The sequence below is a fragment of the Podarcis vaucheri genome (genome assembly GCF_965113315.1).
Source record: "Podarcis vaucheri genome assembly, chromosome: 7".
In the NCBI taxonomy this organism is placed as follows: Eukaryota; Metazoa; Chordata; class Lepidosauria; order Squamata; family Lacertidae; genus Podarcis; species Podarcis vaucheri.
Genome location: NC_138765.1, coordinates 91,373,583 through 91,401,319, shown reverse-complemented (window position 1 = coordinate 91,401,319; position 27,737 = coordinate 91,373,583). Strand labels below are relative to the sequence as shown.

The following is a 27,737-nucleotide window of genomic DNA, read 5'->3' as shown; positions in this document are numbered from 1 at the left end:
AAAAAGTGATTAAAAAAAATAGCTAGCAGGAATTTTTTTATAATCAAGGCCCAGCAGAGTTGGCTACTGTTAGAAGTGGGTCCTGAGACCCACAAAATAAATTCTGAATGAAGTTGGTGAAGCAGCAAAAAGTTTATTGATTATAAAATGTTCTTGCAGGAGCAGGTGTCCAGCAGGCACACTCCAAAATTGGCAAAACACAAGCTTATATCTGGAAGCACAGCTTCCCTCCCTTGTTTCCCCATTGGCCGGGTATGTGCAAGGTTTACAGTCGATCACGACCTCCTAATTCAGGGGTCAGCAAACTTTTTCAGCAGGGGGCCGGTCCACTGTCCCTCAGACCTTGTGGGGGCCGGACTATATTTTGAAAAAATAAATAATGAACAAATTCCTATGCCTCACAAATAACCCAGAGATGCATTTTAAATAAAAGCACACAATCTACTCATGTAAAAACATGCTGATTCCTGGACCACCTGTGGGCCAGATTTAGAAGGCGATTGGGCTGGATCCGGCCCCCGGGCCTTAGTTTGCCTACCCATGGCCTAATTAGACTACTAAAATCCCCGCCCTTGTTGATATCTCCCATTACTCTGAATTCGATAGCCATCACCCGTTTATCTTTCTCCTTGTCTCTATGTTTCTATGTCCATGTCCATGTCTCTATGTTTTTACACATTGACTCAAACGATAAAGCCACTAACGGACCACTAACGAGTTCTATATCTGCCGAAGCGTACAAATAAACCGTAATCCAGCTGCAAGCTGTCCTATCTATGAGCACTGTAACCACAAACCGTTAAATACAGTGGTACCTCGTTTTCGAATGTAATCCATTCTGGAAGACGGTTTAAGTTCGAAAGCCAAAAACTGAAAGCGGAAGCCTCAAAATGAAAAATTCAAAGCGGAAAATTCAAAACGGAAGCTGTGTTTCATGTTTGGCTTCCGAGGCGCGATCAAAAACAGAGGTACCACTGTATAAGCAGTTCTGTGCTATCTTTAGTCATCTAGCAGTTGCAACATCTGTGAAAAAGCGACATTATTATTCCTCAAAGCTACACACACCTCCACTGTTGGAGGCAGTACAGTAGGCTTCTCTGAATTTCAGTTGATGGGAATCACAAGTGAAGGGAGGGCTGTTATTGTGCCTGGGTTGCAGGCTTCTCACAGGCCTCTGGTTAGGGTTGGGTTGCCACCTTTGTTCTGGCGAAATATAGGGTGGGTCAGGGCAGTTGGTGGACAATCCCCCCCCCCCAATCTGGCGCTGAAGTGACTTCTGGCAATCCATTACAATCTATTGCAGCCTAACCGGACGGCCTCTCTGGAATTTGTCGCACACGCACACATATACATGAATGTGTGAATCTGTCTGTGCTTTGGCTACCCAGAGCTTAACTAGAAGACCTTTCACACACCCTTTCAAAACACAGGCATTTGGAGAGGATTCCTAACTTGGAAGACCTGAAATACAAGACAAAACTGTTTCAATACAGTCTAAAATCCTCCAAAGAAAGAGAATCCACCACTGACCAGCTCTCACTGGTGTTTAGTCGGAATCTCCCTTCTTGCAACTTGAACCCATTGGTTCATGTTCTACCCTCCAGAGCAGGAGAAAACAAGCTTCCTCCATCCTCTATGTGACATAATAATAATAATAATAATAATAATAATAATAATAATAATTTATACACTGCCCATCTGGCTGGGTTTCTCCAGCCACTCTGGGCAGCTTCCAACAAAATATTAAAAATACAATAAAATATCAAACATTAAAAACTTCCCGAAACAGGTTACCTCAGATGTCTTCTAAAAGTCAGATAGTTGTTTAATTCCTTGACATCTGATGGGAGGGCATTCCGCAGGGCTGGTGCCACCACCGAGAAGGCCCTCTGCCTGGTTCCCCGTAACTTCGCTTCTCGCAGTGAGGGAACCGCCAGAAGGCTCTTGGAGCTGGACCTCCCTTTATATATTTGACAGCCCTTTGTATATTTGAAGAAGGCTATCATATCTCCTCTCAGTCTCTTTTCCAGGCTAAACATACCCAGCACCCTCAACCGTTTCTAATAAGGTTTGGTTTCCAGACACTTTATCATCTTGGTTGCCCTCCCCTGCATACATTCCAGCTTGTCTTTTTTATTTTTTTATTTTTTTTAATGCATTTTTATTGAAGTTATACACAAAAAACAGACATATATGAAAATACAGAGAAAAAATTACAAAGAAAAAAGAAAAAAAAGAAAAACCACACGTCCGAAAAAAGAAAAACACACAATCTGAACTTCCCTCCGTCCTTTTGATAAGTATCAAATATCTCCTTCCATTACGTATTTGATTTTCAATCTATAGTCTTAAATTCACTCGCTGGTCGTATTGTTCTAACCCCGTCAATTCACTTTAAGCATTTATTCCAATATATTTCCAAAATTTACTCCAATTTTTCAGAAATTTCTGTTCATCCTGATCTCTTATTTTACCTGTTAGTTTGTCAAGCTCAGCATAGTTTACCGTTCTAATCTGCCAGTCCTTTATGTTGGGGATGGTTTCCACTTTCCAATATTGTGCCAACATAATTCTCGCTGCTGTGGTGGCGTAGAGGAATATCGTCCTATCTTCCTTTTTAATTTCTTTATCCATCATTCCCAACAGGAAGGCTTCAGGCCTCTTGGGAAAGGTATACTTAAATATTTTTTTAAGTTCATTATAAATTAATTCCCAAAAGCCTTTCACCTTTTTACATGTCCACCATAAATGATATAGGTCACCCTCCACCTCGCCGCATTTCCAGCATCTCTTATCCTTTAATCTATACATTTTGGCCAATTTCACAGGGGTGTGGTACCATCTATATAGCATCTTCCAGATATTTTCTCTCAATGCCATACATGCTGTGAACTTTATGTTACAATTCCAAACTTCTATCCACCTTTCAAAATCAATATTATAACCAAAGTCAATTGCCCATTTAATCATTGCCTCCTTCACCTCCTCATCTTTTGTGTACCACTCTAGTAATATATCATAAATTCTGGACAGGGTTTTATTTTTGCCTTCTATTACTTCTATATTAAATTTTGATTTTTTATCATCAAAACCCGCCTTCCTCTTATCCTCTTTTAACAAATCATTCACCTGGTGGTATTGCAGCCAACCAGTGAATAATTTTTTTATTTCTTCATAAGGTCTGAGTTTGGGCCCTTGGTCAGTTTTTCTTAACATTTCTTCATAGGTTCTTCATACATTCCAGCTTGTCAATATCCATCTTCAATTGTGGTGCCCAGAACTGGACACAATTGTGGTCTGACCAAGACAGAATAGAGTGGTACTATTACTTCCCTTGATTGAGACACTAGCGCTGTGGTCTAAACCACTGAGCCTCTTGGGCTTGCCGATTGGAAGGTCAGCAGTTCAAGTCCCCGCAATGGAGTGAGCTCCCATTTCTCTGTCCCAGCTCCTGCCAACCTAGCAGTTCAACAGCATACCAGTGCAAGTAGATAAATAGGTACTGCTGTACTGCTGTAAATGGTGTTTCTGTGCGTTCTGGCACACACCACAGTGTCCCAACGCACCAGAAGGAGTTTAGTCATGCTGGACACATGACCCAAAAAGCTGTCTGCAGGCAAATGCCAGCTCCCTCGGCCTGAAATCGGAGATGAGTGCCACATCTCATAGTCAATTTCAACTGGACTTAACTGTGCAGGGTCCCTTATCTTTTGTTGTTGTTGTTTAGTCGTTTAGTGGTGTCCGACGCTTCGTGATCCCATGGACCAGAGCACACCAGGCACTCCTGTCTTCCACAGCCTCCCGCAGTTTGGTCAAACTCATGCTGGTAGCTTCGAGAACACTATCCAGCCATCTCATCCTCTGTTGTCCCCTTCTCTTTCCCAACATCAGGATCTTTTCCAGGGAGTCTCCTCTTCTCATGAAGTGGCCAAAGTCTTGGAGTCTCAGCTTCACGATCTGTCCTTCCAGTGAGCACTCAGGGCTGATTTCCTTAAGAATGGATATGTTTAATCTTCTTGCAGTCCATGGGACTCTCAAGAGTCTCCTCCAGCACCAGAATTCAAAAGCATCAATTCTTTGGTGATCAGCCTTCTTTATGGTCCAGCTCTCACTTCCATACATCACTACTGGGAAAACCATGGCTTTAACTATACGGACCTTTGTTGGCAAGGTGATGTCTCTGCTTTATCTTTACCTGCCACTTTAAACAGTCACGACTCCTTCCAAGCAATTCTGAGACCTGTAGTTTGTTAAGGATGCAGAGAGTCGTAAGGTAACTCCTATTCCTCTCCCAGAGCTACAGTTCCCTGAGTGCCTTAGCAACCAATTCTTCTTCACAGGGAACTCTGCCCAACAGCACCAGAGAGCCAAGTGGTTGTTTTGGGCAGCAGTATTTTGGGCAAGACCAGTGAAAGAGAGTAGCTTATCCCTGGCAGAGGATGGGTGCTGCTCAGGATGAGTGTGCTTCACCAGCATCCATCTAGGCTGGCAACTTGTGAGCCAGCAAGCTGCCTTTTGGCACAGGGATTGGAGAACCTGCAGCTCTCCAACTGTCCTTGGACTATTGTTCACATCGTCCCTGGCCATTGGTTGTGCCGGCTGGGGTTGATGGGAGATGGAGTCCTACAGTGCTCCATCCTTGCCTTAGTAGGTCCAGTTTGGCCCAGTGGACAACACTTGGCAAAGGACAAAGCTGTTTTGCTTTAACAAAGGAGGCTGTTTGCGCTTGCTCTTAAAGTGTGACACAGCCAGTTAACTGTGCTGAGGACGAGATCTGCTGTTAGGAGAGAGCACATTCATTGGGCATACAGAGTAGCTTGGCGTATCTGTTTATTTCTCGTTTCCTGCCCTCATCTACTAAGCAAGATGGTGATATAAGATTGTATTGCTATAAACAGCAGGGAATTCATTTCCGTTCTGCATCCTCCATCATACTTGTAGCAAAATCAGAAGTGTTCCGTACAAATAATGGCTTTCAGAGCAGACTATAGTGACTGCAGTACTGTCCCTTTCCAAATCTGTAGAGTTCAATGCACTTTACAGAGCAACATTCCTTGTATAATAATGAGTGACTGTGGCAGAAGTGTTTTTCCCCATGCCAAGTGTCAAGCTGTATAATCATGGCAGTTCATGCTATGTGCCAAGGCATATTCTGAACCAAAGAAACCTCAAAATTCTCTGCTCAGAGTAAACAAGGCAAGTTTGCTTATTTTCTGCAAACTTTGCTTGGAATTAAGTGGAAAGATTTGCTCTGGAAGTGCCTCGCTCTTGCTCCTTGCTAATGGGATGAGGTTGCCAACTTCTCAAGTGACATCTGTAGCTGTGCCATAAACAGTGGCTTGAGATGCAAGAATTTGCAGGTGTTGTTTTTTAGGGCCTAGAGCCTGCTAATTTCTGCATTTCAAGCAGTTGTAGAAATGTCAGGGGACAGGGGTCCCTTAGGGCAAGTGGGGTGCCGCTGCCCCACGAAACACTGTCTGCCCTCAATCCGTCACCACCTGTCTGCCTTCTTACCTGCATCCATTCCAAAGGAATGGCACTGCTTGTCAGCTCTGTCCTCCTTAGTCTGTGAGTCAGCTCTGCCTATTGTTGGCTCTGGCTCCTCCTACTGTTGGTTCCCCTGTCTTCTGCCCTACAAGCCCAAATGGGCAGCACCCAGTGAGCAAATCTCTTTATGCTGAAGACGTTGGACGTAGAAGAGAGAGGAAAGAGGGAGTGTCGTCTCTGGCAACAGGACTTCAGCAGCCAGCATCCTTTAGGAAAACGATTTACTAATGAGCGGCCAAGGCTGAATTTTAGGGAATTTGTGGGTATTTGCCTTGATTCTATTAATTTTGCATGCTTTACTCTATACATAGAATTCAAGAGGTTTTAGCATTTATTTTTTAATGGCCAGTGTTGTGCAGGTCATGTGACACCTGCAATGGAAATGGAGGTTGCCTGGAGATCACATCTACCTTTTAACAAGGTGTATGCAGGTGGGGCTGAAAGACAGAAAAAGATAGTGAGTGTAATGAGCTACTCTGCCTCCTGCTTTATTTGTGCATTAAAAAGTAAATGCACACTGTCTAGGTTGTCACTTAGCAACCTTACCTACTATGGTAGGAGGGGCAAAAAACCCCTCTCTCTTGCTTTTAGCAGACATGGGAAGCTGTTTTTCTGTAGAGGCAGCCCGTTGGTCCATCTGGCTTAAAGGTACCCCTGCCCGTAGGGGCCAGTCTTGCCAGACTCTAGGGTTGTGCGCTCATCTCACTCTATAGGCCGGGAGCCAGCGCTGTCCGCAGACACTTCTGGGTCACGTGGCCAGCGTGACAAGCTGCATCTGGCGAGCCAGCGCAGCACACAGAACGCTGTTTACCTTCCCGCTGGTAAGCGGTCCCTATTTATCTCCTTGCACCCGGGGGTGCTTTCGAACTGCTAGGTTGGCAGGCACTGGGACCGAACGACGGGAGCGCACCCCACCGCGGGGATTTGAACCGCCGACCTGATGATCGGCAAGTCCTAGGCGCTGAGGTTTTACCCACAGCGCCACCCGCGTCCCCATCTGGCTTACTGCTGTCCATATCAGCCTTTGCCAGCCTGGTGTCCTGCAGGTGTAGCTGGACTGCAACTGCCATGGGACTGGCAAAGGCTGACCTGTGTTGAGTGGCAGTAGATCCCAAGGAGTTTCAGAAAGGAGGGGGAATGACAGGACTTTGGTGAGAATGAGGAAGCAGTGAAATGGCAGCCATCTCTCTGCTGCATATACTTGGTTAAAGATCACAGTGTAATCTTTTGGTTATCGCCTGGCCAACCCCCAATGCTTTTCCAATCTGGTACCTTTTCAGAGGTTAAGGACTACAACTCCCTTCAGGTCCAGCCAGCGAAGCTACATGATGCTGGAGTTGATGGGAGCATAGCCATGCTGGCTGGGGATTATGGGAGTTGTAGTCCAAAGCATCTGGATGGTGCCAGGTTGGCAAGGGCTGTTCTCATGGGTAATGGCCAGCCTGTACTCAGTGTATCTGCACCACAAGCTTAAAATGCAACGACTTCGTTCCTCTGCCACTGCATTCAAGGCTGCATTTGCACAGTGTGGCTCACATCGGAGAGGGGACAGGGGTGTCTTCACCTGATGTGCATGACCTTTCTGGTACCTCCCAGGCCCACAGAAAATCCTATCCATGAAGCTGTTGTCTGCACACATGCACTCATCTAAGCATGCACAACGGCTGTCTCAAATGTACACACTATCCCTAAGTGGGAAGTGAAGGGGGCTTAATTTTTCTAGTTGGATTGAAGCTGGTTTGAGGGGGGAATGCATCAAGCAGCAGTACTTGTCAAGAACTATGGGATTGATATAGATTGTGGCTGATATTGCAATATACCCACAGTCATACCCCTTTGTTGATCAGAGGGGACATTTGGTCTCTGAACTAAACACACCTGGAAAAATTATGCTGCCATTCAGATCATCCAGCCAGATCACCAACCAAAAGTCAGATCACTGAAAATTAGAGGAGACTCAAATCACTGCACCAGCTTTTGCCTCCGTCTTCACCTGTGTGCTGGAGAATGTGTAACGGTGGGGTTCTCTTAGCCCTCGTATGTACTCCGTGAATGTGATTTTTCTCCCACCCCCTTGTATGTACAGAATGATGTTTAGCAAAAAGAAAACGGGGAGGGGGGAGTCCTACAAGCTATTTTAACAATAAAAGATATTTTGTAATAAGTAAGTGTTGAGTCTCATTATGGGAAGGTATTTGTCTCTGTGCGGCCGTGAGTGGCTCAGCTGTTTGGTTTAGAATCATAGAATCATAGAATCATAGAATCATAGAGTTGGAAGAGACCACAAGGGCCATCGAGTCCAACCCCCTGCCAAGCAGGTTTAATATGAGGTATAATGCTTTGTGCCCTCTAAAGACAAGTTAATATGAAGGAAATATTTTTTAAAGTTATCTTTCAAATTTTCTTGCACAAATTAGAGTTTATTTTCTCTGAATGGGAATTGCAGTTGACAACAAGGGTGGACAGTGCAGGATTTAAGGATTCTGGGTAGCAAGTCTGAGAAGGGAGGTACAGAATTTGCTAGGCTACTTCTAAATAATAATACTTTGCATTTACGCACCACAATTTTTGCCAACCTCATGTTCTCCAGGTGTTTTGGATCACAATTCCCGCCAGTCCCAGCCAGCCTGGCTGTATGCTTCTGAATGCCTGAAGCGGGTCAGGTTGTGGGTGGCTGCCTTTCTGACTAAGCAGGGCTACTATGAAGGAAGTGGGAACTAGAACTCCAAGAGTGTTGTTAGAAAATAGTTCAAAGGGGCAGAGAGAGGACAAAGCTGCAGGCACCTGAGGGTGCAAATTCAGGTTGCGCAAGTAAAGGTGATTGGGAGTTCTTGCACAACAAACCCGCTTTCCCCCCAAAAGATCAGACTTTTTGCAAGACAGAAAATGATGGGGAAATCCACTGGAAAGTGTGGGATAATAACCCTCGCTTTGACACAACTCTCTGTAAGCAAACTGGAATGAATGCTCAATAAACAGGTCACCAGGGAGCACCCTTGGTCTCGGGTTGGGTTTGTTAAGAGGTTGCAAAGGATTGCTGGCTGGAGTTTCTGAATCCACACCAAATTATAACCCGCAGTTCCTTGGGGGAAATCATGACAGCTAGTGGATTGAAAACCAAGATACGGTGGTTGAACAGCTATGCCTGTTAAATGGGATTGTACCATCACTATTTCTTTTGCTGTCTCTCCTGGGGAGATATCTGTACCTTTAGGACAGGCCAACAGAACTTGTGGCTGCCCGTTGCTGATTTCAGTCTGGTGACTGGCAGAAATCCAACAGATGCAACTCTCCCTAACAGTGATGAGGAAAGTGTCATTTCTTTTATTTCTGCCTGTCATTAAGCTGCTGAAAGAGCTCCTGTGGATGATGTTGACCACAGTGTGATGTGTGATGACCGGTACATGACCTTGCTTGAAGTCAGCAATTGGCCATAACCTGATTCCTTCATTGACACCCCTCAGATACTTTCTGGAGACCTTTCTGTTTATTTAAAGATAAGCACACACATTTCAGTTTGCTGATAACACAGCTCTGCAATGTAACATGGGAAGAGAGCCAAGAAGAAGGCTTGCAAAAATAATAATTATATATACACATTTTTTTAAAGAACAGAATGTTTCCATGGTCAAGATGAGTTATTTATAGCATTAACTACGAGCATCACATTCAAGGAGCCTCCAAGCCTTGGACAATCTCAGAATCCAAATTGTTCTCAAGGAGCCTTGCATGTCAGCAGCTTGAGACCCAAGTGCTAATTATCTCTATAATCAGCGCTGCTCATTATCAGGGGTGGAGAAGCTTGTGTGGAGTGTCTGATACAGCTATTCAGCACTTGGTTTCCTTCCTTTCCTTTTAACAGGCAGTGCATCAAGTTTCTAGACCTCAGGATTCCCTTATCTATTTGGGCTGCATTCCTACTGATAAACAAGGGGGTTGACTTTTGCTGCCAAACTCCCCAAGCGACTGAGTCCATGATCAGTCAGAGATGAATGGATTGGAGTCAAGGATCCAGAGAAAGCAAGGCAGATCTTTATTTTCTGTTGCAACAGAGTTCCCTCCCCTCCTTGCAAGGGGGCATGAGAGACCAAGAGCAAAGTATGCAGGAACCTTTAAAGACTTTTGAAATGGCCCACCCTTTAGCCCAAGACCACCCAAAAAACATACATACATCACAGAAGGAGGTGGTCTCCTACAAAAATTTGAGAGTGTTGCTTCTCTCCTGTCTGCCAGGATACCTGATAATGGTCTCTGAATGCATATCCTGGGTAGCTGGGCCATTCTTTTGAGATGGTAAATACTTCAGTTCCTGAATCTCCTATTTACAAATTAATAACTATTGATAGTCTGCTCAGCTTAACAGAAATTTGCCATTCTGGATTTGCAGGTAAACCCAGGCACTAGATTCCAGGCAGTATCATTAATGGGATTTGCAAGTGAAAAGACAATTGGAAAGCTTTCCCCATTTACTCCTACTGCAGAGGAACATTTTAGGTCACTTTGAGAGAGTCAAAATGGCTTCAGGATTGCTCTCCTGTAATATTTCGGATGTGTGGTTTATATACTTATGTACGAGTGTTTACCTTGTGCATTTATGAACATTTATTTTATACTGGATACCTTAGAATCCTTATAACACTATATTATCACAGAGCTGCAGGGTGGAAAGCAAAATGGTCAGCAGAAATAGCAACACATAGTTCAGGAAAACATGGTCACTTTAAATAGCTTCCAATCCGAGCCATTCAATGCCTGTCCCAAATAGAAACGTATCTGGTGAAGCGCCAGGGGAAGCAACTTCCGTAAACACAAAGCAGCAACAGGAAATACCCGGGGGGGGAGAGTGGGGGGCTCACGCAGCTTGAAGTGTTAATAAAAAATATTTCTTTTCCTTTCAATCTGAAAGATCCTAGTGGGAGGGAGAAGAAGCCGTGTAGTGGCTTAAGGCTGTCTTCGGCAACCTGGTGCTTTCCAGATGAACATCCAGGAAACCTGCTTAACTGTGACTACTACCGAACTGAAGAACTCTGGGATTTGTAGTCCTGTCCTGTGAAAGAACCTACCAAAAATCCCTGCACTACAATTCCCAGGATCCTCTGGAGAGCATTGTGATCATTAAACTGGTTTGAAACTGTTTTAGATTTGCAGTGCAGTTTTTCCCATGCATTCTCCCTCCATGCAGAAAGCTGTGGGGTGAGCGGAGATTGAAGGACAGGCTGCAACTGTTATTTTCAAGTTTCTCATAGCAGAGCATTCATCCCTCTCAGGGGTTAAATCCTGAAGCTTGGGGGCTGGTGCTTTCCACCATGCAACAACAAGCGCTATGGGAATATGTGCTCTGAGCAGGCAACAACTTCCCACACAGCTTCCCCGTTTTGCACCTCTGAGGGTTCCCACAGATCCTTGAGGAATCCCTTCCCCACCCCAGAGCAAAAGAGCAGCTGGCAACACCCACCACCCCCTCCAAGTCACCTCACTGCCCCAAAGGTGGGTGCCACCACTTGAAACAGGCTAGGGACTGTTTTCTGGGAAAGACCTGAAAACCTTGACTGTTGCCACTGGCTTTTCCTTGAAATTGGGTGGCCTTGTATATATTACAGGGTGGGGGGAGGACAGAATAAGATACAGATTAGCATTTGCAGATATATATGTAAATATGTAAATTTAGAAGTAATTACTATACCTCTTCATTCTTATGTCTGTTAATTGTGGGTGGACAAATTCAAGGCCCAACCCTCCGAACATCTCCCTTCTTAGGGTTATCTTCCCATAAAGGTAAAGGGACCCCTGACCATTAGGTCCAGTTGCAGACGACTCTGGGGTTGAGGAACTCATCTCGCTTTAGTGGCCCAGGGAGCCGGCGTACAGCTTCCGGGTCATGTGGCCAGCATGACTAAGCTGCTCCTGGCAAACCAGAGCAGCGCATGGAAACACCATTTACCTTCCCGCCAGAGCGGTACCTATTTATCTACTTGCACTTTGACATGGTTTCGAACTGCTAGGTTGGCAGGAGCTGGGATCGAGCAACGGGAGCTCACCCCGTCGCGGGGATTCGAACCGCCGACCTTCTGATCGGCAAGCCCTAGGCTCTGTGGTTTAACTCACAGCGCTGCCCTTTATATTTCCACAGAGGACTATTATCTGGTAGCCCCTCTAACAGTGTCCTTTTAAAAGAAGGATCTATAGCCACCCCTACATTGAAGGGTTTTTAAATATATATTTCCAGTGCTCTTTGCTGCTTTGTTTGTTTGTTTGTTACATTTATATCTCAAGTTTTCCCTGAGGAGCACAGGGTAGAGTACATCCCCCCCCCCCATTTTGTCTTCACAACAACCCTGTGAGTTAGATCGCCCAGAGAGCTTCATGGAACCTTGGTCTCTCAGGTCCTAGTCCAACACTCTAACCACTACACCACACTGTATCTCTTTATGGGTTTTTTTTTTGTTCTGGGCTGGATAAGATCTGCTTGTTTTATCATTGCTGATTTATTAATTTTTGACCTGTGGTTGTATGGAACCCACTTGCAAGAGCTTTGAAATATTGCTTATAAATATTTTGAATGAATGAATGATGCTGTCCCTGGAGTTCAAAATCAGGGTTTCCTGCTGTCAAAAGGCGAAGGGTTCTCTTAAGTTGAGGACTATCATCACCAGTGCATCCAGAGATGATGATGATGATTTATTAAATTTATATACCACCCTTTGCCTCCGACCACAAGGCAGTTTACAACATGCAGCACAAATGTCACTACATAATAATATCTATACAACACTAGCATCAAAATAATTATATAAATACAATTACCGTATACAGCTCAGAATTATGAAATAAAATACAGATTATCATAGGAGCAACAGCATTAAAAATAAGGGAAGAGAAAGTCAGCAGCAAAATACAAAAAACACACACAACAAAACAGTTCATGAATACAGAATATTCTCTCAAAGCTGGCTTTGAATCCTGGCTCCTCACAGAAAATGACAGACCCTCCAGCTGGCTTTCTTTGCCCACCTCCTCACCCTGGGAGTTCTTCACTTCCCTCTTACTCAGGGTCCTTCCACCAGATATCTACCTGCCACTTTTATGCGAGTGCAGCCTTTGGCCCTCAATGGTGTCCCAGAAGGGCCAACAACAGAGCGGTCATTCTCTAGAGTGTCTTCTCCTAGATTTGACTTCCACAAGCATTGGCCCTTCAGTGGGCAGGTCGCCACTGGCTGCAGCATGACCAGCCTTTCTCTTCTCATCCTAAAACACACCCTCAGGGTGGCTTGAGTCCAGTTTGCCCCTTTCTGTGCAGGGTACAGAATACTCTGCTGCCCTCCAAGCTCTTGAAACACCTCCAGGCCAGAATGTACACATGGTTCCAGTGTCTCTGCACTCTGCCCCTGAGGACCTTCCCCTGGATCTGGGCAGCCCTGCCAGTGCGGAGGTGATGCACCCAGTTTCCTTTTAATACTCCAGTTGGCATTCCCTTCACACCCCTCCGGAGGACAATACCACAGCATCCTGAGGAACTCCTGGCATCCTCTGCCTCCCTGTGTTTTTCCAGCTCCTATAAATAGATGGGTGTGTCTGTAATAACGACACTTCTGAGTCTTCACTTCATTAACTTCAGGAAACAAAAATGATCAAGGGACACAAAAGGACTACAATGCACTGGGCAGCAGAACAAACACAATATGTGTTTTTGTGTGTCTTAACTCATTTTAACTGGATTTTGCTTGCTGTTGTTGTTATCTTGGCGGTTGAGGAAGCAAACTCCCCAGCACAGATGGGCCTTTGTGTTAGATCCTGGAGGGCATTCAGTTTCACCAGCATGTAGGAGCTGGGTCAATGCCATCTTAGGTACCCCAGTCATTTACCATGGTCAGTCCCTGGTGTCTCAGCACAGCACCCCTATTTGCCTTGGAGGGTTGATGGCTTCTACAGCAGCCTTCTCCATGTGAATGCCCTCCAGCTGTCTAGGACTACCACTCCCCAGTAGGCTGGAGGGCACCAGATTGGCAAAGAGAAGTTGGCTCTCAGAGTCCAGAGAGGTTGCCATTGTCTCTAGGGGATAACGCATGAGAACTAAGATACTTCCAGTGCGCAGCCATTTTTCACACTGCAGTTGCTGCCAAGGTAGATTGTCAGTTTTTCAATTTAACCTGCTGTAGGCCAGTTAAGAGACACAGAGCAAACTCTCCTTGGTGCCATGGCGTTTAAATCTGTGAGAAACAGGCAACCGCACAGAACAAATGCAGCACATTGAAAATGGGAGAACAGCCTCCTGCGATTTGCAGCAAGGAAAGGCCTCAAGACCGTGACTAAGAATTGGCATGCAAAAGTGTCCCCACGTGCTTCTTTGAAAAGTTTGAGGGCAGGTCAACTTTTCATGAGCAGATGGAAGCGGGAGGGGTGAGTGGATCAGAGCACAGGCCTTAGCAAAAGCCTTTTGCTATCCTCTTTCTAGCTCAGGTTTGTATGGGAGGAAGGGCTCCATCTGAGCTCCCCCTGTTTTCTGCATGGCACAGTTTGTAAGGAGGGTCACCATCGCTAGTGGAGACATTCCCCTGCCTTTCCTATGACTCGGTTTTGTCCTCACTGACCCACATTCAGACAGATCAAGTTTGCAAACAGGATAAAAACAATTTTGTACTTGATAAACAATATGTAATTAAATATATGAGAGACGCAGGTGGCACTGTGATCTATTCTAAACCACAGAGCCTAGGGCTTGCAGATCAGAAGGTTGGCGGTTCGAATCCCTGTGACGGGGTGAGCTCCTGTTGCTCGGTCCCTGCTCCTGCCAACCTAGCAGTTCGAAAGCACGTCAAAGTGCAAGTAGATAAATAAGGACCGCTCCGGCAGGAAGGTAAACAGCGTTTCCGTGCGCTGCTCTGGTTCGCCAGAAGCGGCTTAGTCATGCTGGCCACATGACCCGGAAGCTGTACGCCGGCTCCCTCGGCCAATAAAGCGAGATGAGCGCCATAACCCCAGAGTCGGCCAAGACTGGACCTAATGGTCAGGGGTCCCTTTACCTTTACCTTTTTAATTAAATATATGGAGTGTCACAATATATATGGAGTGTGTGAGTGTCTGTGTATGTATGACAGCAACCAATTATGGCAAAGCAGGGTTTTTTTAAATGCTTTTATGTATGAGCTACTTTGTTAGTAATATGCAATGGGAACTCTTTTAACCAGGTGGCTGTAAAAGGGATTAATCCATATCAGGACACCTTTTCACATTTTTAGTCTAACAAAAATAAGGTTGAGGTAATTGCAAAAGGTGTTTTATGTAATGTTAAAAAAGCGAAGCTGTTACTCTACAGTACTCAAATAGTTTGGATGAAACTTAATTAGTGCTACAGATACTATTAAGTGAAAAAAGCCATATGCCCAACACCTGGGTTTTACCATTTTTAGCAAAGAAGGAAGTCTGTTGGGTCCTTGTGACCAAGGCAGATGATCCAGGTGGGCTTGGAGAGGTGGAGGGCTGTGGAAGATTCCCCACCTCCTGTACTGCAGTGTTGGCATTTCTGCAGTCTGGGGATCCTTCTTCAGCTCATCATGCCCATTTTTCAAGGTGCGCAATCAGAATTTTGGGAAGGTTCCATTCCAAAGGCTGGGGGAGCCAAATAACCAGTGTGCAGGTCAGTACAGGGCTGGCCCACCCAGTGGCGAGGTGAGGTGACCGCCTCAGGTGGCAGGATCCACACGGGCAGCAAATCCCAAATAAATGTTTATCCCACCCCCTTGTTTCTGATGTAGAGTTTCAATCACCCCTTCTTCCTTTGTGAGTAGGAGGGGGGGTCATCATTTTGCAGTTCATCTCATGTACCAAAATGTATTTGGCCCGTAGCAGCAAAATGCAACAAATCCATCCTGCACTGTCATCATAATTCCAAGTGTTAAGTTGTGGGTGAACATATCAGACGACACAGCGATTCTCCAATCAGCTCTTGTTTATTCACAGGCCAGAACTGAACTGAAGGGTTCAGCCAGCCTACTTATATAGAGCTCCAGTACAATGTAACTGTAACAACTTTCTGTAACTATCCAATCACTGAATGTCACTTTCGATCCCTTATTTGCATATGTGGACCTGAACTATCTACAGTATCCACCCGCTGGCCCAGGGTGAGAACTTCAGTACATAACACCAAGAGACTGTGCAGTTGCCAGGTTTGACAAGCTAGCAGCGGGGCCTGATGCTGGATCCTATTTCCTTCTTTGTAGGGCAGTTTGGAAGCTGTTTTACAGTGAGCCAGTGCACTGCTCAACTAGCTCCATATGGACTTGCAGCGTCTCTCACGGGCTTCACACTGGAGACTTTGCAGCTGTATTAGAAATGCTGGAGAAGAACCAGGGGCCTTTTGCTTATGTGACCCCTCCAACACCTCCTCCTGCTGTTTTTCCAAGCAGTGCATTCTCTTCATTATTATTTCAAGTATTTTTTTTATCTTGCTCTTCAGCATAAAATAGAAATGTTCCCATAGAATCATACGAATAAATAATGACGCCAAAGGCAGACTAAATGTCTTCCCCTCTGCAGTGTTGGATGGCAGGTTGAGAGGAGTTCCCTACCAGGACAGACTTTGCTCGTGTGCTCAAGACATCGATTCCATAAAGCATATTTTGTTGCATTGTGCAAAATATGAGCAGGCCAGGGCTGAAGTGATATTACCCTTGCTGGTATCTTTCCCGGGAAAATCAGAGACTCACTATGTCAGGTTCCTACTGGAAGACCGGACAAATGCTAGAACGTTAGCAGTGGCAAAGTTTTTATCGGTGGTTGCAAGAAGAAATGAGCCCTATATTCTAAACAAAATGCTTGATTAATCTGGAGGTAGGCTGTATGAATTGTGTATTGATTTGTAATGATTTGTTGGGTCTCTGGACCGTAATAAAGATTGATTAATTTATTGATTGATAAATAATGATTAGAAGAAATACATGTTATCTTTGTATATCTGATTATTTAAACTGTCTTAAGTGTTTATTACAGTTATTTTTTATTATATTTTTATTCCTAGTTTTTTGCTTTTGCTTTTTTATCTTTAGTCAGTATGTTTGTATATTTTGCTTTGTATTCTCATAACAACTCAAAAAAAAAAAAGCTCCCAGAGAGCTAACAAATGATCAGACAGTTCTGCCTCTCGGGATTACTTCCAAGAATCATAGAATCATAGAATCATAGAATCATAGAGTTGGAAGAGACCACAAGGGCCATCGAGTCCAACCCCCTGCCAAGCAGGAAACACCATCAGAGCACTCCTGACATATGGTTGTCAAGCCTCTGCTTAAAGACCTCCAAAAAAGGAGACTCCACCACACTCCTTGGCAGCAAATTCCACTGTCAAACAGCTCCCACTGTCAGGAAGTTCTTCCTAATGTTTAGGTGGAATCTTCTTTCTTGTAGTTTGGATCCATTGCTCCGTGTCCGCTTCTCTGGAGCAGCAGAAAACAACCTTTCTCCCTCCTCTAGGTGACATCCTTTTATATATTTGAACATGGCTATCATATCACCCCTTAACTTCCTCTTCTCCAGGCTAAACATGCCCAGACAGGGCATAAAAGGAAAAGGAACTGGGAGCGAGGAGGAAGGGAAAGAAAACCATTTCTTAGTTACAGTTCTTGTAATGACCACCTGGAATGGAAATATTTTAAGGAGAGGTAGAGAAGCCAAAAGGAGCAGGCTCCAGATTGTCAGTATTTCAACTCAGCACATACTGGAGCTTTAGGTTACTGCAAATAAAGTGAATTAAAGGGCTCTGTCTCCCTGCCATGACAAATCCACTTTTTTTTTAATTTTAAAAATGCTTTTATTCAAGATTTTCTTGAACCTCGAAAGTACATACAGTGTCTCTGTTTTCTGTTCATAGACTCTTCTACAGATCTGTTATATTTGATGTGTGAGACACTAATGTTATACTGTATAAGGTTGAGGAAGATGAGAGAGAGGGTTGGGGTAGCAAATCCACTTTAAAAAAAGAAACAGACTTCTTGTGGTTTGTAAAGTGATAGGGAATGCATGAAGTGGTAGGGTGCATGAATGACTAACTGAAATATGTGTATACACCACACCAAGAAAATCAGGACGAATGCTTATTGTCCTATAACCTATAATCTAACCTCTCTGTAAGCTTTGTGCAAGTAAATTAAGAAGTATCTTCATTAATAACTGGTTGTCTGGAGAAGCCCCTGGCCTTTCAGCAGAGCTGATGGAGACGCCCTCTTTAAAGTCCGCTTCCTAAGCTGTTCCCAAGTTGTTCCCAAGTTCCTCATCTCCCTCCTCCTCCTGTAGTAGCCAAATGGCTGCAGATGACAATTGAGGGAGCTGGTTTTCCAGCCCAGCAAATGGAGAGGCCCTGCAGTCTTTATTTTATTTTTGCTTTGCTATTAAAAATATTTGTGTTTCCTAGTAGAGTTCATGCTGTGCTGCCCACCCTCCCTTCTTCTCCAGGAATGTTCCTCCTGCCCTATGAGGAAAGTGGTCAATGAACTTTTGAGAAGCACTTCCTTTTCCTGCTGCCCAGTGACTTGCAGCCATCTGTCCGTTCTGTCACTGGTTCTCTCTCCTTGACCTTTCTGGAGACATGAACAAGCTGAAGAACTTGGAATTGGTTCCTCATTTTGAGGATCTGAGGTCTGATTATATGGAGAACATCTGCAATACATTCTGATTGCAACAGCTTAATGAGCTACCATTAACAGGGCTGCTTGCAGGTTGCCAGGCGGTGGCGGGGATGACAACGACTTTCTTCCTCAAACCAAAATACATTTTGACCAGAATGGCAACCCAATATTTCCAAAGAAAAGCACTAACTTTACTTGCCTTCTTCAATTCTTTGTCAACAGTATCATTTCAGAGGAAATTTGAAGGGCAATCCTAACCATATCCACTCAGATATTATTTCTACAGCCCTAATCTGCCATAGTAGGCATACTTACCTGGGAGTAAGTGTCACTGAACTCATTGGGGCTTTTACTTCTGAGTAGGTATATATGGTAAGATTGTGCTATCAGAGGTAGAATTTAAGAGAGATACCTTATAGGTAAACAGAAATTCAAAAGTAACCCACCAAAATAAAGTTTGTATCCCCTTCTGCAATTTATATTTGTTGCAAAAAAGAAAAAAGGTTGCTTGTGGAACCTAGTTAGACTAACTCATCTCCCTCATCATTTCAATTCAAACGTGCCCAGAAAACTGCATCTCTTAAACTCTGTGTCCAGCATCACATTCCTGTTACATCTCCTCTTACTTCCCTTCTCTTCACACTAAAAAGCCTCAAATGCTTTAACCTTTCCTCCAGATATTTTCTGGATATTCAAACTTGTATATTTAGAAAGCCATAGACTCAAAAACACCATAGCAAATCAATTTTCAAATACAGAATTCAAATATGAAACTCAAATATGGAAGCCCTGGGCAGCTTTGGGAGGAAGGGCAGGATATAAATTTAAGAAAAGATATATATGTCTGTTAAATGCAGCTATTAAATACTGTATTCTGTGAGAAGCAGATTTTGGCTAAACATCCAAAGATGCTTTCCTAATAATATGTTCCTAAGGCCGACACCATCAATTTGCTGGGCTTCTTAGCAGAACCATGCAAATCATCAGACCCTTCTTTTGGTGCTGTCAGTTTTTATACCTATTATTGACAACTTGTGTTCCAAGAATTGCTTGCTCAACTGATCCATTCCAGGTGCATGCAAGATAGCCCAGGTCTTCTACAGCTATACAACTCCTCACAGGTTGCATGCAAATGAATCATAACTCCCTTAATACCTTAATAAAGGTGTGTATGCATTGCAGTTTTGCATTTCTATGATATAATAGCTAGCAATACTCTCTCTCTTCCTTCCTAACATTAAATCATTAAGGTTATATAAGCACTTTTAGTATTAATTATCTTTTCCCTATCCTTTTTTCAGCCTAAAGATTCCCGAGCAAGAGAAGAAAAACACCCATTTTTGTTAGCTGGAGAGTACACGGAGTCCTGTTCACAGAGCATCTTTCTCACTTGGGAAAAGTTCCAGGGTTACTGTGTGTGTAGCAGAGGGCATGTGAAAGGGAGCGGCAATGTTACTAATGACACACATATTTATTAACACGCCTGCCCTTTTGCAATCCCACTGAATCTGGTGCAAGAGACTGTGTGTGCAGGATCAACTCTCCCGCCCCCATCCTGCCCTCAAGGGTCACAGCTACTGTGCTTGCCAGGGAATTTGAACTCTGTCTAGCAGCCTCATCTGCCTTCTTCTGTGCTCCCCATTCGTCACTTCACTCTCCAGCCTGTCTCCGCCCTCCCCATATCTCCTCCTTCGCTTATATGTTCCCATATCAGTGCCACAGGTGGGCATAGAAACAGATACAAACTACAGGTGAAAAGAAAAAGAAGCAGTAATGAAACTCTTTATATCTCAGCATTCGCTCATCTTGTTGGGTCTTGGTCTGTGCCAAGTGGCCAGGGGGCAGTGGGGAATCATAACCTGTCCCAAAATAATCCAGGCTCACTGGGTTAATAGCCAGGCATTGAGTGGAGGCCTGGAAAAATAATTGAGTAGGTTCAAATTATTTCTGTCCATAATTGGCAGGGTTCCGCCACTTCTAGAGATGAAGGAGGGGGGAGTCTTTGGATGGAATGTCATGGTGCTTTGCCAGCATTTGTCTGCTTCAGACTGCTGCACAGCGCTATACTATGGTCATTGTCTGGATGTAGCCTTAGGGCCAGTGCTGACACTGCAATCATTGGACTCATGTTTTGTTTTAAGATGCAAATAGAGGGTTGAGTTAATTGCAAGCCCTACAACTAATAGCTAGCCTCTTCTGCAAATGTTGAATAGTATTCAACGGAGATTTCTCCATTAGGATAAATGGGACTCTGCCCCACCAGTCTCAGTTTTCCCCCAGCGATCCCCCATCTGTCTGCCGCCTTACTTACATCCAGTCCAAGGGGATGGCACTATCTATCAGCTTCCTTCTTAGTCTCAGTGTTGCTGTTAAGAATGAAGGAAGAGCCTGCTGGATCCGGCCAATGGCCCGTCTAGTCCAGCACCCTGGACTCACAGTGGCCCATCAGATACCTGTGGGAAACCCACAAGCAGGACCCAAACGCTCTCCCCTTTTGTGGTTAACAGGACTTAACCATCAAATGGCTAGTCGTCATCTACAGCTCCTGTAGAACTCAGCAGAGAAGATGGGGGACTTGAAGACCTTGAACTTTGCAGTCCTGGATGTTTGCATGGACTTTGTTAATGGACTGTTGAGAATTAGATGGGAATGGATATTTTTCTTGTATGTTGCTTTGAGGATTGTAGAGCTAATTTGTGAAGCCTGGACTTTCTTGATCTGCTTAAATTGTGAAGGCAGTAGAACTCCCTTGCAGATCTCGTGTGTAAGGGCATGAAAATCAAAAGGCCCAAACTGAGCCTGTAATCCTGGAGGGGCAAAGCATGTGATTGCCTGGTTCCCTGTAACTTCACTTCTTGCAATGTGGGAACCACCAGAAGGCCCTCAGAGCTGGACCCTATGTCTAGGTTGAACCATAGGAGTGGAGACGCTCCTTCAAGTATACAGGGCAGAGGCTGTTTATGGCTTAAAGGTCAGCATCAACAGTTTGAACTGTGCTCAGAAACATACTGGGAGCCAATGTTGGTCTTTCAGGACTGCTGTTATATGGTCCCTTCTGGATTAGTTGTAGTTTCTGAATCTCCTTCAAAGGTAGCCCCACGTAGAATACATTGCAGTAGTCTAAGTGGGAGATAACCAGGGCAGATGTGCAGGCAGATAGGGTCTCAGCTGGCATACCAGATGGAGCTGGTAGACAGCTGCCCTGGACACAAAATTAAGCCTCTGTGGACAGCTGTGAGTCCAAAATGTCTCGCAGGCTGTGCACCTGGTCCTTCAGGGGCACAGTTACCGCATTCAGGACCAGGGAGACCCCCACACCTGCCCGCCCCCATCCCCCAGGGACAGTACTTCTGTCGTGTCAGGATTCAACCTCAATCTGTTAGCTGCCATCCATCCTCCAACCACCTCCAGACACCCACAGAAGACATTCACAGCCTTCAATGGTTCCAATTTAAATGAGAGGTAGAGACGAGTCTCATCCACGTACTGGTGAACACTCAGCCCAAACCCCCTAATGATCTCTCCCAGCAGCTTCATATAGATGTTAAAAAGCATGAGGGAGTTGACAGAGCCCTGAGGCACCCCACAGGTGAGTGCCAAGGGGTCTGAACACTCACCCCCCCAACACCACTTTCTGGACACGGCTCAGGACCACAGCACTACAGTGGCCCCAGCTGCCAGTGCCCTGGATGGTCCAGAAGGATACCATGGTCAATGGTAACAAAGGGCACTGAGAGATCCAGCAGAACTAGGAAACAGCTTCCACCTCTGTCCCTAGCCTGCTGGAGACCATTGACCAGTGTGATCAAGGCAGTTTCATGATGGGACCTGAATCCCAATTGAAAGGGATCCAAATGGTCTGCATCCTCCAGACATGCCTGGAGGATGCAGGGAGGTGTAGTGACCTCCTTCTCAATCACCTTGCCTAAGAATGGAAGATGCAGGTAGATCCAAGGGCCTACTTGCTGGATCATCACCTTGTCATGGTGAGTGGGCTTGCATGTTCCTATGGCTCTTGTGAGTGAATCCGTCGGGAATCTCGTACTCCCAGCAGGGTCACCCAAGGCGGTAAGGTCAAAGGGAAGGAGCTAGACAAAGAATGACCCAAGAAGTCCTCAATGGCAGAACAGGCGGATGATAACAAGCGGTATGTTACAACGGCTGTGAAGGTGGATGAAGGCTGCAGCAGATAGGAATCTACCGGTTTGTCATGACTACTTCATGCTATTGGAACAGAGCCCTACTGCGAAGACTGTGCGTTGGTCAGCGTGAACTGATCTACATACATAAAACAAATTCACACATAGGCGTCTTCCAAAAACCAAACCCCAAAAGTCCCATGGTGATTGGCAAATGGTAACGGGGGCAGGATCGTGAAATCTGGAAGCCCCTAGTCATGAACCGGCACATGGGCGGTGGATACAGATTCAGTTGTTCTGACTCAAGGAATGAGGCAGTTGAGCAGCTTGGCAGCTGCATCCATGACTGAACAGCCCTTTTTAGGATCCATTCTGCTACCCCAAAAAGGGGGAGGGACTAGAAAAGATGCCCTAAACATAGTCTGCGTCCCTTTTTCCCTGTCTGGATTGCCACACCCAGTGGGGTCACCACCTAGTGGTTGTAAAAGACAATTGAACTTTGGAACATGGAATATACAAACTTTGTCAGATAACACAGACAGCAAGCAGACTTTAGGGATGCCAAAATTATCAATCTCTTTTAAAAAGGTGACAGAACTGATTGTGGAAACTATTGAGGCATCTCTCTATTAGCTGTGGCCAGCAAAATTCTTGCAAGGATCTTAGCAAACCATCTCTTAACAATATCCGTGACCCTTCCTGAATCCCAAAATGGTTTTTGGCCTTCTAGGGGGACAGTGGACATGATTTTCACCACTCGACAGCTTCAAGAAAAATGCAGAGAGCAAAACCAACCCCTGTATATGGCATTTATTGACCTGACTAAGGCTTTCGATACTGTAAATCTTAATGCCCTGTGGACTGTCCTTCTGAAAATTGGCTGCCCAGATAAATTTGTAAACATCATTTGACTCCTCCATGATAATATGACAGCAACAATTGCAGATAACAATGGCTCTCAAAGTGAACCATTCACAGTGGGATCAGGTGTTAAACAGGGTTGTGTTATTGCCCCAACTCTATTCATTATTTTCATTACCATGATCCTATACTTTGTCAAAGGGAAACTCCCCACTGGGGTAGAAATCATATATTGAACAGATGGAAAGCTCTTCAATCTGAGCAGGCTGAAAGTAAAGAGTAAGGTTACCGTAACTTCCATCATAGAGCTTCAGTATGCTGATGACAGCGTAGTGTGTGCACACTCGGAGGATGACCTCCAAACCATCCTAAATATCTTTGCAGAAGCTTACAAGAAGCTTGGCCTATCACTCAATATCCAAAAAACCAAAGTGCTGCACCAACAAGTACAAAATAACCCCTCTGCAGCGTCACAAATCCAACTCAATGGTGTAACGTTGGAAAATGTTGATTACTTCTCCTACCTAGGCAGTCATCTTTCCACAAGGGCCAACATTGATGCCGAAATCCAGCATCGCCTGAGCTCTGCGAGTGCGGCTTTCTCTCGATTGAAGTACAGAGTGTTTGAGACCGGAACATTCTCAGGAAAACCAAAATGCTTGTTTACAAAGCTACTGTACTACCAACCTTACTGTATGCTTGTGAAACATGGACCACTTATAAACGCCATCTCCAACTCCTCGAAAGATTCCATCAATGGTGTCTCCAAAAATTTTTACACATCACTTGAGAAGACAGGCAAACTAATGTCAGTGTACTGGAAGAAGCAAAGATCACCAGTGTCGAAGCAATGATTCTTCAACATCAACTTCGTTGGACTGGTCATGTTGTGCGGATGCCTGACGATCGTCTTCCAAAGCAACTACTTTATTCTGAACTTTAAAATGGAAAGCGTAACGCTGGTGGTCAACAAAACAGGTTTAAAGACTGTCTCAAGGCAAATCTAAAAAAATGTAGTATAAACACCGACAACAGGGAAACACTGGCCTGTGAGTGTTCCAGTTGGAGAACAGCCTTTACCAAAAGTGTCATGGACTTTGAAGCATAGCTGTCAACTTTTCCCTTTTCTTGCGAGGAATCCTATTTGGAATAAGGGAATTTCTCTTAAAAAAAGGAAAACGTTGACCGCTATGCTTTGAAGACACTTGAACTCAGGACGCAAGGGAGAAACGTGCTAGGAGGAAGGCACGCTTGGCAAATCCACACCCGTGATCAACTCCCACCTGGAAACCAATGTCCCCACTGTGGAAGGACGTGTGGATCCAGAATTGGCCTCCACAGTCACTTACGGACTCATTGTTAAAACCGTGTTTATGGAAGACAATCTTACTTGGCAACGAGGGATCACCAAAGAAGAAAGAAAGAAGAGCTCCAAGGGGATCTCAGCATGATAAGAAGAAGCTTTGTGATCCTGGGAAAGAGGCAAAAGGGCTGCTACTTGAGAGTAAGGTGCTTCTGAGGGTCTTGGAAGATGAGAGGATGTTTAAGTTCAGGGACAGCATTTCAGTCTATAGTACGGTACTTTATTTTGATACTTTGCTCGATTGGGAAATTTGCTGGCTTTCTGTAACTTTTGAGTAAACTTTTCTTTTATCTTGTTTCATAAACCTTTGTGGTCTCAGTTTATTGGAAACACTCTCTTGCCTGGAAGTCATAACCTGAGTGGCTTCAGGGAGTGATGAGCATCATCTTTGATGTTGAACATTGTTTTGAGAAAGTGAGACATTGGGAAGGGGTGGACAGGTTAGCTATCTATAAATCAGATGGTTTTGGGCAGAGTTTAGAGAGAAGCTTGTGCACGGACTGACGGCCGCAGAGCCGTGTAAACTGAGGCTACCTGGGGGAGTCACTTCGCCACTTCTTGAGGTGCTTGCTTGGTATGTATATATTGCTTGCTGTTTAGAATAAAATCTTTGATCTTCTCACTCACTTGTGTTTTGTATTACTTCTGAGTCTCATTTTAGAAGAACCACCTGGCATTTGGCAAGACAGATGGTTTTATTGTTTTACCCTACAGGACTGTTATGCTATGGGATAATAGGTTCCTGGTTTTAAGCCGCATTCACACCATACATTCAAGGGGCTATGATTCCATTTCATCTAAAGAATTCTGGGAGCTGTAGTTTGCTAAAGGTGCTGAGAGTTGGTAAAGGGACCCCTGACCATTAGGTCCAGTCGTGGCTGACTCTGGGGTTGCAGTGCTCATCTCGCTTTACTGGCCGAGGGAGCCAGCGTACAGCTTCTGGGTCATGTGGCCAGCATGACTAAGCCGCTTCTGACGAACCAGAGCAGTGCACGGAAACGCCGTTTACCTTCCTGCCGGAGCGGTACCTATTTATCTACTTGCACTTTGATGTGCTTTCAAACTGCTAGGTTGGCAGGAGCTGGGACCGAGCAACGGGAGCTCACCCTGTTGTGGGGATTCGAACCATCAACCTTCTGATAGGCAAGCCCTAGGCTCTGTGGTTTAACCCACAGCACCCGCGTCCCTGCTGAGAGTTGTTAGGAGACCACCTAGTGCCATCTTAGAGCTACAATTCTCAGACTAGTTTAACAGCCAATCCCTTTTGACTGGGAATTCTGGGAATTGTATCTCTGGAAGGGGAATGGGAGCCTCCTAACAACTCTCAGCTCCTTTAATAAACTACAGATCTCAGACTTCTTTGGTTGTTTCAGGTGGTATCAATAGAGCCTAAACGTACAGTGTCAATGCAGCCCTAGAAGCAGTCAGTTTTTAAATGCAAAGTAAGAAGGAACACAACAGTCTTATTTCCTTGGGTGGATGTTGCATTTCTACCAGACATCTTGTCTTTTTTGCACTTTTCTTCACATTTCATGGTAGAACAAATTCTGTGTCTGTCATCTTGTAATTAATGCTGATAAATAACGCTACTAATAATGGCATACCAGCAGCACAAACACAGCTTTGAGTCCCGGTTAAAGGCTTTGCTTTCAGTTGTACAGGCTGTGAGTCATAGCTCAGTGGCACAGCACACATGTGTTGCATGCAGAAGGTTCCATCTCTGGCATCTCCAGCTAGAAAGTCAGGTAGCAGCTGTTTGGAAAGCCTGTTCTCTTGCTGGGACCTTGCGGAGCCCTTGCAATTCAGAGTAAGGTTAGATCGGGGCAAGGAACCTTTTTTTGACCCAAGAGCTGCAGCCCTTTGTGTAGAACCTTCTGATGGCCACATAACAGTGGTGGGTGTGGATGGAGGCAAGTGAGAGCAGAGCAATGCATGTGACTCTGACCTACTATCAAAGACAAATGAAACTGGAGAATGAAGGCATAATGCCTTTTGGAGCAGGGGGCACCTATCGAATCCCTCTTCTCAGCCATTTACTCCTACCAGAAAGGGTTCTGAGAGCCCCACACTAGGAGCACTGCATCCTCCTTCTGTTCCTGCAAGAAGGAGGCAAGAATCCCTTGATGTACAGCTTCTTCCTCTACAGTTTTGCACCGAAGAGGAATCTGCATCTTGCCCAATTGTATGGTGTGGCTGATCTGAGATGGGCTCACTCCAGCACATGGACTTCTCAAAAGGGGACTCAAGAGGGTTGCTAGGAGGAGAGAGCTAACTCTTCTGTCCCTAGCTGTGACTCCCCCTGCCCCACTGAAAACTCCCCTGGGCAGGGCTGGCCCACTCATAAGGCAAGGTGAGGCGGTAGCCTCAGGCAGAAGATTTGGGCCCATGCCATTCACTGCCTCCTACATGGCTGCACGGCTGCCTTATTCTCTGTGGGCTCCCCCCACTGCCCCCTCTGAAGCCACAGGTGCCCCCCAGCTGCTACACCCCTGCCTCCTCTGTGGGTGTTACTGCTGCAGGCCTCTCCCACTGCCCCACCCACTCCCAGCAGTGGGGACACACCTGCAGAGGAGAAGGGGGCAGGGGCAAGGGAGTGAGGGTGGTGGAGCAGGCCTGTGCATGCCGCAGGCCACAGGGGCAGCAGGAGGGGTGCCTCTAGTGGCCAAATGTCCCTGAGCTGCCATTAGGGTTCAGAGAAGGCTTCTGATGGGTATTTTCTGGCACCTGTTCCCCCAACCCTGTTCATTCTCTTGATATGCAGAGGCATACTGCCTCTGACACTGTATGGAAAACAGAATCACTGGTATTTACTTCAAAAGGTAAAAACCAGGACACCCCAAAAAAGTTGTTGAGCTTTTTACAAAAACTCAACAAAGCTCTGCCTTTGAAATCCTGGGGCTAGTGGCCACTGATCACCTTGTCCTCCATGAATTTGTCTAATCCCCTTTCAAAGTCACCCAAGTTGGTGGCCATCCGTGCTTCTTGATCATATTGAGGCAGTTATCAGCGATCCCACTTTCCATACTATTTGCTCCCGTTCGGGCCCAATATAAATCCAGCACTAATTCACCATTACTGAATCCATGACATGTTGCTGAATACAAACACACATGCAAGAACCCCAAGTCTGGGTCAGTGTCCTCACTGCTGCTTGGATATGGAAACATAACATGTTCTTCCCAGGTTTACTTCTGAGGCCTGACAAAT

General features: G+C 45.2%; 1 protein-coding gene across 3 annotated transcripts in view; it reads left to right on the top strand.

The window, feature by feature from the left end:
- ADRA2B (adrenoceptor alpha 2B) overlaps window positions 1-27,737 on the top strand; it is a 95,204-nt gene that overhangs the window by 8,015 nt on the left and 59,452 nt on the right. Inside the window, exons 2-3 of one of the 3 annotated variants that reach the window (XM_082230257.1) lie at window positions 17,995-18,177; window positions 19,469-21,301. The exons of 1 other annotated variant lie outside the window; for it this stretch is intronic. The gene's annotated coding sequence lies outside the window, so the exon portion shown is untranslated. Of the gene's footprint in view, window positions 1-17,994; window positions 18,178-19,468; window positions 21,302-27,737 lie in introns of those variants that run through there. One more of the 3 variants, XM_082230258.1, reaches the window with a different exon arrangement.